This window comes from Bos indicus, chromosome 9 (genome assembly GCF_029378745.1).
Source record: "Bos indicus isolate NIAB-ARS_2022 breed Sahiwal x Tharparkar chromosome 9, NIAB-ARS_B.indTharparkar_mat_pri_1.0, whole genome shotgun sequence".
Taxonomy (NCBI): Eukaryota; Metazoa; Chordata; class Mammalia; order Artiodactyla; family Bovidae; genus Bos; species Bos indicus.
Genome location: NC_091768.1, coordinates 64,275,366 through 64,290,006, shown reverse-complemented (window position 1 = coordinate 64,290,006; position 14,641 = coordinate 64,275,366).

The window sequence follows — 14,641 nt, the reverse complement described above, 5'->3', positions numbered from 1 at the left end:
TAAATCCTTGCTTCATTGTTGCCATTACACTTATGAAGCTCAACTGCGTATGCCCAAAATCATACCACTTCCTTCCCACACATCCTAGTATCCCACACACAGGCTTGTCATTTCATCCCGCATTCTCCAGGTGGCCACAGATGAGCAGGGCTCCCAGATATAGTCCCATAATTACAGACTTACACTGTGTTCATGTGAATATCGAGGCCAGCAGATATCTAAACCCAGGACAGGCAACCAGAGGCCTTAAGACACCTGATTCTTCATTTATATAGCGCTTATAAATCTCATGGAACATGCTAGGTATGCACTTTCTGAAAGAATCTACAAAGTTTATGTTTTTTTAAATAGAAACCTTGGAAGGGGCCTTGGAGGTCATTCTAGTCCACTTCCAGTGACAAGAGGCTCAAACTTCAGCAAGATAGCTGGGTCTGGATTGTGACCATCTAAGTCACCATAAAGTTCTTCCTTATGAGGAAGAGGTGTTATCATTAGTGTTTAGACTTTGAAGAATCTATCCTCACTGTTCAGTTATTTCTTGTGCTTCCTTCACAAATCCTGGCTGAATTCCAGGACTAAGATTGACCTGATAACCATGTACTCTCTGTGTTAAGTTTTTCTATTTTCAGGAGGTGATACCCAAAACATATACAGAGGGTAAGAACTAAGCAGAGTAGATGCAGGCAGGGGTACACTGCCCTAGGGTTCCAGGGGATCCTTCCCAAGTTATGCCAAGTATGAACCTGCCAGTAGCTGGACTGTGTGAAGGCCCTTGGCAGCAGAGGAGAATTCAGATGGAGTTTGTGACAAAAGTTATTTGTCATCAGGTACACAGCCATACCACTGTGCACTGTGCGAACACCAGTTCTGGTTGTGCTTTAACGGCAGGAGAAATAGAACACAAATACTTTGAAACCATGAAAAAGAGAAGGTGAGAATGAGTGAATGCAAACATAAAAGACAGCCCTAGACACAGACACCTACAGTCTCTCTCCCACTCTCTCTTCACACCCACACACAATTAGAAAAACAAGTGAAGTTCCACATCCATGGCAACAAGAAAGAATTTGTGGTCAATCTCAGTTTGCCCTCAGCTTTAAAACTTCACTTCCCTCAGGCTGTGTTTTAAGGCCTTCTAGAGAAAGGCTATTGTGGTTCTTCGTACCGCTGAGGTTCCTGGCCAGCCAACTAGGCCTTAACTAGGCCTAGGAAAATGTGAAGCACTATTTATCAAACAGGGAGGAAACTGGTCAAAGCAGGGAGGAGAGTACTAAAGATAATAATATTATCCAAGAGAACACAAAAGGGGAAAAAGCTACCCTGAGCAAGATAAGCCAGGAGGGACACAGTAGCCCAGAGAACAGTTTTCCCAGCCAGGTTATCTAGAAAATGCTACCAGTCCTTTAACCCTAGAATCATCCTTGGTCAGCAGAGTCCACAGTGACTGACACTGAAGTCTTACCCCTCAGTCAACAGCTGCTGTAGACAAACAAGCACCAAGACAGCAAAAGGAAAAGGAGCGTTGACTTTAGAGACTATTTAATCATGTTTCTCAACTGAAGTGCATATAAAGTGTTTCATATTATCATTCACTCATAAACCATTTAAAAACAAACTCACAGTTACCAGGGGGAATGGAGGAAGGGATAAACTGGGAGATTGGGATCGACATATACACACTGCTGCTGCTGCTGCTGCTGCTAAGTCGCTTCAGTCGTGTCTGACTCTGTGCGACCCCATAGACGGCAGACCACCAGGCTCCCCCATCCCTGGGATTCTCCAGGCAAGAACACTGCAGTGGGTTGCCATTTCCTTCTCCAATGCATGAAAGTGAAAAGTGAAAGTGAAGTCGCTCAGTCATGTCAGACTGGTAGTGACCCCATGGACTGCAGCCCACCAGGCTCCTCTGTCCATGGGATTTTCCAGGCAAGACTGCTGGAGTGGGGTGCCATTGCCTTCTCCGCATATACTATATATAAAATAGATGACTAATGAAGACCTACTGTATATAGCACAGAGAGCTCTACTCAAAACTTGGTAATGACCTCTATGGGAAAAGAATCTAAGAAAAAGGGGAATATACATGCATGCTGCAAGTTCATGGGGTCACAAACAGTCAGACACGACTGAGTGACAGAACAACAATGTATATGTATAACTGATTCACTTTGCTGTACGCTTGAAACTAATACAACATTGTAAATCCTATACGCCAATACAAATTCTCTAAAAATAAAATCTACACACAATGAGAGATTAGGTTAACTAAAAAGAATGATCTATCTGGCCTGGAGGTAAAAACTTGTGCAAATTCCAGGCGAGGATTTCCAACCATCCAGTCAACACAGAATGTAAACCCTCACCAGGAGAGCTCAAAAAACTGCACATGAGTGAGAAAGTTCACTTCTTTCTCTGTGACTCTCCATCACACCAAACATTCACATGGATCAACAGAACTGTCATCAGAAAGGATTTTCCTGATTTCAGAATGATGCTATTATAACAAGAAAAAAGAAATGACCATCAGGTCATTTGCTTTTTCTTGATGACCTCAGAGACAGGAATAATGCCAGGGGCAGCTGTCAAATGTGCATTTAGGGTGATCGCACTAATAGAGTAACCTAAGCAAATTTAACCATGCCACTGGTTATGCATGTCAGCCATTAGACAACCTGGAGAAGACAAATGTAAGAAAAACAGCCATGAACCTATGAAGAAATGTGGGAGTTCTTGACCTTCTAGTCTTCTCTTCCTTTCAGGAATGTGAAGTGGGGTTTGTACAAAAAGGAACCCACTCACAGAAGCCAGGGTCAATAGAAGAAAGGGCAAGGAGAATCACGACTTTCAAACTTCACTCTCACCTCTAAGATAAAGAAGCCGAGACTTACGCAGAAAGGCAAAAGCTGATCCTTGACTTTTGGGAAATTCTTCACAGCCTCTTCTGGTAGTGAGGTAGCTGCACTGGATAGACCCCACCACAATATTTACCCTTGTTTCCGTGTAGTTCTTGTGAACCAGCATAAAAGTTCTGATGTGATACTACGTCCTACCAGGAAGATCCTCAGCAAATACAGTCATTTTCACTATTTTAATTTAAATAACCAGGAACTCATAACTTTCAATACAGTTTGTTTGCTGTTTAGTTGCTCGGTTGTGTCCAACTTTTCTGTGACCTGTTGGACTATAGTCCACCAGGCTCCTCTGTCCATGGAATTCTCCAGGCAAGAATACTGGGAGTAGGTTGCCATTTCCTTCTCCAGGGGATCTTCCCAACCCAGGGATCAAACTCACATCTCCTGCATTGGCAGGTGGATTCTTTACTGCTGAGCCACCTGAGAAGCATAGTTTGTTTAGATAAAAGGAAATAGTACAGTCAACTAACTTGGGCTTCAAGGAGGATGCTTCCTAGGTGGGCCAATATGAAGAAGGTCAAGTAAATTAAAACATGCTAGGAATTTCTAGCTTAGATACTCAATTTGCCATGAAAAATACTACTCAGAGTATTATAGCTTAGTATATAGTATAATATATACTAATAATATAATATATACTATATAAATACTAGTATAGTACATAATATTGTACAATTATAGTATTATATTATACTATTATACCTACAGATAGTACTTTCAGAAAGATGTATTTTTAAAATACATATTGAGTAAAATTCTAAACATAATAAAAATCTGTTCCAGAAACTCAATATTTCACTTTGGACAATAAAGAACTTTAAAAAGTATAAGTTCAGGGACTTTCCTGGTGGTCCAGTGGTTAAGAATCCACCTTGCATTGCAGGGAATGTGGGTTTGATCCCTGGTCAGGGAATTAAGATTCCACATCCGTGGAGCAACTAAGCCCAGGAGCCACAAGTAGAGAATGGGTGCATTGCAATGAAGGTCCTACATGAGGCATCAAAAATCCTACATGACACAACTAAGACCCAACACAGCCAAATAAACAAATTTTTTAAAAAGTATAGGTCCAGAAGGAACTAGTTTGGGTCTCAACAATGTTTTTTTAAGAAACAAGACTATCTCAGCTATTGATTCCTGATTATTCTTCAAGTTCCAACGGCCCTGGAAAATCTTTTCCCCTCTGACCATCTGAGACAATGAAGATCTCACCCTGTCCTGAATTTATCCTATGATACTTATATTCATAGCACAGTGGGCACTATGTGAGGTCACATTTTCGTGTCTGACTCTTTGTGACCCCATGGACTTCAGCACACCAGGCTCTTCTGACCTCTACTATCCTCTGGAGTTTGCTCAAATTCATGGCCACTGAGTCAGTGATGCTACCTAACCATCTCATCCTCTGCTGCCTTTTCTCCCTTTTCTTTCAATCTTTCCCAACACCAGGGTCTTCTCCAATGAGTAAGCTCTTCACACTCTTATGTGTGAATATGCTTATTAAGAGTTTGACCTCAGGGTCTGGCAGATCCCCAAGAGGAGGGCATGGCAACCCACTCCAGTATTCTTGCCTAGAGAATCCCATGGACAGAGGAGCCTAGGGTCACAAACAGCCAGACACCACTGAAGCAATTTAACATGCATGCACACATATTTATTAAGCATATGCTTCATTTATTAAGGACATCCCTGGTGGCTCAGACAGTAAAGAATCTGTCTGCAATGCAGGAGACCTGGGTTTGATCCCTGGATCGGGATGATTCCCTGAAGAAGGAAATAGCAACCCACTCTGGTATTCTTGCCTGGAGAATTCCATGGACAGAAGAGCCTGGAGAGTTACAGTTCATGGGGCAGCAAAGAGTCAGACACAACTGAGCAACTAACACTCACTCATTCACTCACTGATTCATTAAGTCTGGGATGGGGTTTGAGATGCTGCATTTCTGACAAGCTCCCTGGCCAAGTAGGTGCTGATGGTCTTGGGACCATACTTTTAAGCAAGACTCTTGACTACATTGGTTAAGAAACCGAAAGAATGTGGGCTGCTCCCAAAAGCATTTAGCTGATTTAATGCTAAAAAGGAACATCCTATAACAGGGGTATAAGGTATAAGTTCATCAAGGACAAACACATGCTGTGGTCATCTCTGTATCCTCCACTACCCAGCACCATGTCTGTCATCAGAAACTGATTGATTAGTGCTACTGGGGGCCCCAGATACAGTCCAGAGAAAAATGGGAAGTATAGAGAAGGGTATAAGACAAGAAGGGTAATGAGGAAGGGGAATGGGATAGAGAGGGAAGAAAGGCATGTGGAGGGCCTGATCTAGTATCTGGAATGCTGTCACAGGAGTCCTCTTAGTGACCTCAATGACACAGGAGGCCTAATTCAGTCCAAGGCAATCCCCTGATTCCAGAAAGGTGTGGCTATAAAACAACCTGAGAGGCACCTGTCTAGTTAATAAGAACTTAAAGGAGTTAAATTAGTCAAAACCTGCTCTCAGAACATTTCTGATGTCTGTGGAACAAGGCACTGATGATTTCTCAAACACATCAGTAGAGTAGACTTTTCACGCCAAACTTTATTCATATTTATTATGAGAATTCAGCCTCCTCCAGGCTATTGATTAGACCAAGAATCAACATTTTTTCAGGGGGAGATAAATGAGAGCTACACACCTTTGCTGAAGTGCTGCTGATCTGTACAATGACATTACCTGATTGGTTAACTGGACAGGCCCTGTACAATTGGGTTGCTGTGCTCCATGCCCTCCTGGCTTCATTTGAAATTCTCCCCTGCCAGAGATATCCTAGAGTTATTGGTTCACAAAAATGAAATGCAATACCCTAGGAGGGCTAGAATATTTGCCCTGTTTTTAAACATTAGACAGTTCCTTAAGGAAAGTCCCTGAGGCCTGGCATGATGCAGATGTAATATTCTGATGAATTATATCTGACAAGCCCTAATTCCTGAGATGCCTGGTACTTCTGGTTTGACTTAGATCAAGTCCCAACCCTTTAAGCTCCTCTCTGGCTCTCAAGTTGCTGGTTGTTCCTTGCCCCCGACTTTCCAAGGTTTCCTGGGGTTGCTGGGCTACAGGGAGAATTAAAAAAAAAAAAAATGTGCTTCTTGTTTGTTTCTGTTGCTGCTCAGCACTTGGCACTTGGTCTGGCAGTGCTGCCTGGTGGCTTAAAATAAAATAAAATAAAATTGAAAAGGGCAACATTAATAAATCACATTTGGAGTATGTCCATTTTAAATGTTTTATATGAAGTATGAAATGCTCTAGAATTTTAATGTGCACATGGATTACCACTGGATTTTGTTAAAATGAGCTTGACTCATTAAGTTTGGGATGGGACTTCAGTTCCTTGGCATTTCTGACAAGCTCCCAGGCCAAGCAGGTGTTGATGGTCTTGGGATCTTATTTTTAAGCAAAACTCTAGATTATGGTAAGAAAGTGTGTGAACTTGAAAGAATGTGGCCTGCTCCCAAAGCATGGATCTGATTGAATGTCCCAAAGGAACAGCCTATAGCAGAGGTATAAGGTTATAAGTTCATCAAGGACAAACACATGCTGTGGTCTTCTCTGTATCCTCTACTACCCAGCACCATGCCTGGTGCATGGTAGGTGCCTATTGGGTAACTGATACTGGGGCTCCCAGATATAGTCCAGAGAAGAATGGAAAGTAAAGAGAAGGGTGTAAGACAAGAAGGAGAAAGAGGACAGGGAGAGGGACAGAAAGGAAGAAATCTGTAAGTGGAGGGCCTAATCTCTTTTATGGTACACTGTCTCAGGAGTCCTCTTAGCGACCTCAATGGCATAGGAGGCCTAATTCAGTCCAAGGCAATCCCTTGATTCCAGAAAGGTGTGGCCATAAAACAACCCAAGAGACACCTATCTAGTTGATAAGAACTTAGAGTTAAAATTAGTCAAAACCTGCTCTTGGAATATTTCTGATGTCTGTGAAACAAGGCACTGATGATTTCTCAAACACATCAGTTGAGTAGATTTTTCATGCCAAACTTTATTCATATGAGAATTCAGTCTTACCCAGGCTATTAATCAGACCAAGAATCAGCATTTTTTTTGGGGGGGGGGGGGGGTGGAGATAAGTGAGAGTTACACCTTTGCTGAAGTGCTGCTGATCTGTACACAATGACACTACTTGATCAGGTAACTAGGCAGGCCCTGTACAACTGGGTTGCTGTGCTCTATGCCCTCCTGGCTTCGTTTGAAATTCTCCCCTGCCAGAGATATCCCTAGAGCTATTGGTTCACAAAAATGAAATGCAATAGCCTAGGAGAGCTAGAACATTTGCCCTGTTTTTAGATGTTAGACAGTTCCCTTAAGGAAAGTCGCTGAGGCCTGGCATGATGCAGATATAATATTATGATGAATTATATCTGACAAGCCCTAATTCCTGAGATGCCTGGTACTTCTGGTTTGACTTGGACCAAGTCCCAACCCTTTAAGCTCCTCTGTGGCTCCCAAGTTGCTGGTTTTTCCTTGCCCCCAACTTTCTAAGGTTTCCTGGGGTTGCTGGGCTACAGGGAGAATTAAAAAAAAAAAAGTGCTTCTTGTTTGTTTCTGTTGCTGGTCAGCACTTGGCACTTGGTCTGGCAGTACTGTCTGGTGGCTTGAGCTCAAGCCTGAACTTCCCAGTAAAACATACAAACAAAAACATCATTCTTACACTAGATTTTCAAATCAGATTTGATCTGATTTAATGACAAAAGAGGAACATCCTATAGCAAAGAGTTTAAATCATTTGTCCCTGAAATATTTATTAATACAAAAAATCAATCCTACACTGGCCATAGAGAAAGAGTATATGAATTCCAAAAGTAGAAGCAGTACAGATAACATTCTCTGATATCAATGCAATAAAATTATAAATTAAAAATACAAATACAGCTCTCTGATCGTACAGCAAGCCTTCAAGATAGAGCCAAACAAAGAAAAGAAGCTTAAGGAGTCAACCTGGAAGTGTACTTTGGATTTTACTCATCCAGTAGAAGATGTGTTGAGGTCCTTTGATGGACCAGAACCTGGTGGTCTGGAGTCAACCGATAAGAAAGTAAAGGGGAGAGAAAGAGGCTGATATTCCTTGGTTTACGCAGAAAGCCAATAAAGCCCCTGCATGGGGCTTGCTCTGTTCACAGAGGCCTCAGGCGCCCTCTCGATAGGGTGAAGGCACAGAGTGCATTCTCGAGAGGGTCTTAGAAGCCTGGGCAGGAAAGTGAACTCAGAGGGCCTCTGCACTCCAAAGAAATAGCCTGAGAGGGAAAGAGAAAGAAAGAGAAAGACAGAGCTCTGATGGAGCAAAGGTGTTTTATTCAACACTGTGTAGGTATTTATACTGTCTTACAAGATAGCTATTTTCAGCAGAGATATTACCATATGGTTCATAAAAAGGAAGAGGGTACTTATCACCACATAGATAAACTAACAAAGGAAATGCCTGGATTCCTCAGCCCCCCGGAGAGGCTTGTCTCTCCTCGTAATTCCTGAATATTCAGGAATTAATAAGGAACAGAGAATTCCTGACAGATCCAAAACAGCACACAGGAAGCCTCCTGTTAAATGCTTCCTGACAAAGATGGAATTTTGATTCTGGACATTTTGAACAGTTTCTACTGGAGAAGGTTAAAGTGCATAGAAAGACTGGAAATCTTGGGAAAATCACTCACATTGAACATTTCAAGAACAAAATCACAGTTTTTTCTGAGAAACAGTTCTCTAAAAGGTATCTGAAATATCTTACCAAGAAACAGCTTAAAAAGAACAATCTTCGTGATTGGCTTCGTGTGGTTGCATCTGACAAGGAGACTTATGAGCTTTGTTACTTCCAAATTAGTCAAGATGGAGATGAATCTGAGTCTGAGGACTAGATGAAGCCATCCTTTATAGGGCTTCGCTTGCTAATAAAACAAATGAAGCATACAAAAGAAACATCTTGAAATGGACCTTTAGTTTATCGGGGAATAAAAAACATTACTCTGTATGTTAAGCATTCATCTCTTTTATTTAAGTGTATGCTGTTCATATGGCGCTGGCTTTCCTTAAACACTTTTCCCTTTTAAATTTTTATTGGCGTATAGTTAACTTACAATGTTGTGTTAGTTTCAGGTGTATAGAAAAATGAATAAGTTATACATTCAATCCCTGGGATGGGAGGAGAAGGCAATGGCAACCCACTCCAGTACTCTTGCCTGGAAAATCTCATGGATGGAGAAGCCTGGTAGGCTGCAGTCCATGGGGTCACGAAGAGTCAGACACGACTGAGCAACTTCACTTTCACTTTTCACCTTCATGCATTGGAGAAGGAAATGGCAACCCACTCCAGTGTTCCTGCCTGGAGAATCCCAGGGATGGCAGAGCCTGGTGGGTTACCATCTATGGGGTTGCACAGAGTAGGACATGACTGAAGCAACTTAGCAGTAGCAGTAGCAGCCTGGGATGGGAAAATCCCCTAGAGGAGGGCATGGCAACCCACTCCAGTACTCTTGCTTGGAGAATCCCCATGGACAGAGGAGCCTGGCAGAGTACAGTCCATGGGGTCACAAAGAGTAGGACATGACTGAGCAACTAAGCACACAGTGCACACACACACAGTGTATATATGTCAGTCTCAGACTCCCAATGTATCCCTCTCCCTCAAATCCCCTGCTAACTATAAGTTTTCTATATCTGTGACTACTTCTGTTTTGTAAATAAGCTTTTATCTCCCCTTTAAATACTTTGTATATAAGTAATATTTAAATAGCTTATAGCTAGTGGAATTTCTTTCAGGATTTCTGTAAGGTACTGATTTTACAGATGTCCTCAAGTTAAAGTATATAGTGAAAAAATGAAGCATAATTTTGGGTATAACTATATAATAAAATAAAATCTCAAAAAGAATAAAAGTACAAATACACAAAATTAAGAATGAGAAAGACATGCCTTGGAGCAACTAAGCTTGTGAGACACAACTACTGAGCCCACCTGCTACAACTACTGAACTTTGCGTGCCCGAGAGCCTGTGCTCAGGACAAAAGAAGCCACCATAATGAGAAGCTCACACAATAACGAAGAGTAACGCCTGCTTAACTGCAACTAGAGAAAGCCCATGAGCAGCAATGATGATCCACCACAGCCAAAAAATAAAAGATAGAAAGAAAAAGAAATCTTAGAAAAAAGAAAAAGAATAAGAAAGTGTCAGGGAATGTTTAACAGTAGGATTTCTGTGTGCTGTTTCTTGTCTCACTTGAGCCCTCTGTTCCTTATCAGTTTCTGTCAGGAATGAGCAGAGCAGCAAGCCACTCCCAGGACTGAAAGCAAAGAGATGGGATACTTGCATAGGATTTCCTTCATTAGCTTTTCCATATGGTGAAAGGGATTATTTACAACCCTCTTTTGAAACAGTGGAAACAGTGTCAGAATTTATTTTTGGGGGCTCCAAAATCACTGCAGATGGTGATTGCAGCCATGAAATTAAAAGATGCTTACTCCTTGGAAGGAAAGTTATGACCAACCTAGATAGCATATTCAAAAGCAGAGACATTACTTTGCCAACAAACGTCCGTCTAGTCAAGGCTATGGGTTTTCCAGTGGTCATGTATGGATGTGAGAGTTGGACTGTGAAGAAGGGTGAGCGCCGAAGAATTGATGCTTTTGAACTGTGGTGTTGGAGAAGACTCTTGAGAGTCCCTTGGACTGCAAGGAGATCCAACCAGTCCATTCTGAAGGAGATCAGCCCTGGGATTTCTTTGGAAGGAATGATGCTAAAGCTGAAACTCCAGTACTTTGGCCACCTCATGCGAAGAGTTGACTCATTGGAAAAGACTCTGATGCTGGGAGGGATTGGGGGCAGGAGGAGAAGGGGACGACAGAGGATGAGATGGCTGGATGGCATCACTGACTCGATGGACATGAGTCTGAGTGAACTCCGGGAGTTGGTGATGGACAGGGAGGCATGGCATGCTGCAATTCATGGGGTAGCAAAGAGTCAGACACAACTGAGAGGCTGAACTGAACTGAACTGAACTTTGATATGGATTGTCTTTTGGCTTTATGGCCTCTATTATTCCTTGTTTCCTTGGTAACTTGTAAAGTCTGGTCTTTTGATCTTTATCTGAAGAAGCTACCTTGTAATACGGTATATATACTAACACAGAGTTCAGTAAAGCACCCTTGTTCCACTAGAGTCTTGGGTCTCCATGTCCTTCTCTCTCTCTCTCTTTCTGGATGATTTCCTGGAGCATGGAGACCTGCAGAGCTCATTTTCCTGCCCAGGTTTTTAAGACCTCTCAAGACCTCTTGAGAGGGCGCCCTGTGCCTACGTGAGCAGTACAAGCCCTGTCCTAGAGTTTTATTGGTTTTCTGTGTAACCCAGAGATTATTAGGCTCTTTCTTTTTCTCACTTTCTTATCATCGACTCCAGACCACCAGGTTCTGGTCCATTAAAGGACCACAGCAAGAAAGTACTATATAGCACAAGGATTGTGTGTGTGTGTGTGTGCTTAGTTGCTCTGCTGCTGCTGCTGCTAAGTTGCTCAGTCATGTCCAACTCTCTACAACCCTTTGGACTGTAGCCCTCCAGGAACTATATTCAATATCCTGTGATAAACTATAATGGAAAAGAATATGGAAAAAATGTAGCCTCTTGATGAAAGTGAAAGAGAAGAGTGAAAAAGTTGGCTTAAAACTCAACATTCAGAAGGATCATGATATCTCAGACCATGGCATCTGGTCCCATCACTTCATGGCAAATAGATGGGGAAACAGTGGCTGACTTTATTTTGGGGGCTCCAAAATCACTGCAGATGGTGATTGCAGCCATGAAATTAAAAAACGCTTACTCCTTGGAAGGAAAGTTATGACCAACCTAGACAGCATATTAAAAAGTAGAGACATTACTTTGCCAATAAAGGTCCATCTAGTCAAGGCTATGGTTTTTCCAGTAATCATGTATGGATGTGAGAGTTGGACTGTGAAGAAGGCTGAGCACCAAAGAATTGATGCTTTTGAACTGTGGTGTTGGAGAAGACTCTTGAGAGTCCCTTGGACTGCAAGGAGATCCAACCAGTCCATTCTAAAGGAGATCAGTCCTGGGTGTTCATTGGAAGGACTGATGTTGAAGCTAAAACTCCAATACTTTGGCCACCTGATGTGAAGAGCTGACTCATTGGAAAAGACCCTGATGTTGGAAAAGATTGAGGGCAGGAGGAGAAGGGGATGACAGAGAATGAGATGGTTGGATGGCATCACCGACTCAATGGACATGGGTTTGGGCAGACTCCGTGATGGACTGGTGTGCTGCAGTTCATGGGGTCATAAAGAGTTGGACATGACTGAGCAACTGAACTGAACTGAACTGATGTATAATGGAGACACTTTGCTGTATAGCAGTAATTAACAATAAACTTTAAATCAACTAAACTTCAATTAAAAGAGAAAAAAGAATGAGAAAATTAAAATAACTACCAGGAGTAAAGTAATTTAAACTTCTTATTAATAAGTCTGGAAATTCAGAAGAAATTTATAACTTTTGAGAAAGATACAAATTACCAAAAATAACTCAAGAAAAATGGATATCTAAAGATACTTTTAACCCTGGAAAATGTTTTTAAAGACATCCCCCAAGACACAGAGACTAGAGAGTTTTACATATGAAGTCTTTCCAGTCTTCAAGGAATAAATATTTAAATGTTTGTTAACATTTCCAGGGGAAAAAGTGAAAAACTTTCTAATTATTTGTACAAAACTATGTAACACTGATTCTAAAATATAACAGAAAACTATATCCCAATTTATCTTATAAATATTGATACAAAAATCCTAAATAAAGTATTAGAAAATAAAATCAAACAATATTTTAAAAGACCATAACCCCATGACCAAGGACAGGTCAGTATAGCAATGCAAAATTAGTTCAGTATCAGCAAATCATCATGTTTAAAGGTCAAAGGAGAAATACAATTTCTTTGCCTGAATATATGATGAAAAGACATTTGTAAAATCCAATATCAACTGTTTGTTAATTTAAAAAGTAGGAATCAAAACAAAAACCCAACACTCTGCATGAGACTAACATTCTGGATTTCAGCCTGGGGCCTCTTCCTTGGGCAGATCTCTCAGCCGCAGGAGTAGGGGCTGCTCCTTATATCTGCTATTTCTATGTTCCTTAGAGTTTTGTTCATTTCTTACTAGCCAATTCCTTCTTTCTCCAATCCTCTGTTGTTCAGTTCAGTTCAGTTCAGTTCAGTCGCTCAGTCGTGTCCAACTCTTTGCGATCCCATGAATTGCAGCACGCCAGGCCTCCCTGTCCATCACCAACTCCCGGAGTTCATTCAAACTCATGTCCATTGAGTCAGTGATGCCATCCAGCCATCTCATCCTCTGTCGTCCCCTTCTCCTCCTGCCCCAAATCCTCTGTTGTAGTTAACAGCTATTTATATGAAAAATTCCCTGTTCACCTTATTGTGTGGTTTCTTTCCTTTGACTGATACACTAACCAAAATACCAAATAAGATTCTTGTGAACTGGATACAATTATTCTAAAGCTTTTATGAAGAAATAAACAACTGAGAATAGCTTGAAGCTTTATGGAAAAGGAGAATAATGTGCAGAGATAGATTTGCAATGAAGCTGATAAACTTCAGGGTCCCACACATGCATGGTCCACTTTCAAGGTCCTGGGAAGAATCTAGCAATGTATTCATATAAATATGCATGCTAAGTGACTTCAGTCATTTCTGACTCTTTGCAACCCAACAGACTTCCCAGTAGCTTCCTAGGCTCCTCTGTCCATGTGATTCTCCAGGCAAGAATATTGGAGTGGGTTGCTGTGCCCTCTTCCAGGGGACCTTCCCAACCCAGGGATCAAATCCATGTCTCTTATATCTCCTGGACTGGCAGGCAAATTCTTTACCACTAGCAATATCTGGGAAGCCCCCATATGGTTAAATGTGTTTATAAAAACTTGGAATGTAATGTATTTCAACCAACTTTGGTTAAGATCTCTATCTCTTTTCACTCCAACTTCCTCTATATAACACTTTCTCTTACGATGGATAGTACCAGAGGGGCCATAATGGAAGCCAGGTAAGGGAATGCTGACTTGAAGATTCACTTAGTTTAGGTTTAATGGATACATTTACATAATATTCAGTCATTTTGTATATAGTTAAACTCATTGTTGCCATCTTTGTATAGGAATGGCTGCTAAGAATATTTCTGCTGTCTGTTAAACCAGTTCCCTCAGATTCAGGATGTAAAGGTACAACGTGACTATGACAACATCAACAATCAATTTATTGATTAGAGCCACCATTTTGAAGAAGATACAAGATTAGTCACTGAAATGAACAAACTTAAAATGCCCTGAGCTCTGGCAGATCCAGAAACTTTCTAGAGGTTGATGGACATTGAGAACCAAACTTGAAGTTTCCTCCAATTTACATGACATTACCAATTACAAACTATGAAGCTGAAAAAAATTTTATTTCAATTATAAAAATTTATAAATGTCAGAACTATGGAGATGCCTCAAAAAGATAAGAACAGAACTACCCCCATTTGATCTAGCTAACCCACTTCTGGACATTTATCCAAAGAATACAGGAACACTAATCCAAAAAATATATGCAGCCCTATGTTCATCGAAACATTATTTACAGCAGCCAAGATATGGAAACAACATAAGTACCCATCAGTGGATAAATGGGTAAAGAAGATGTGG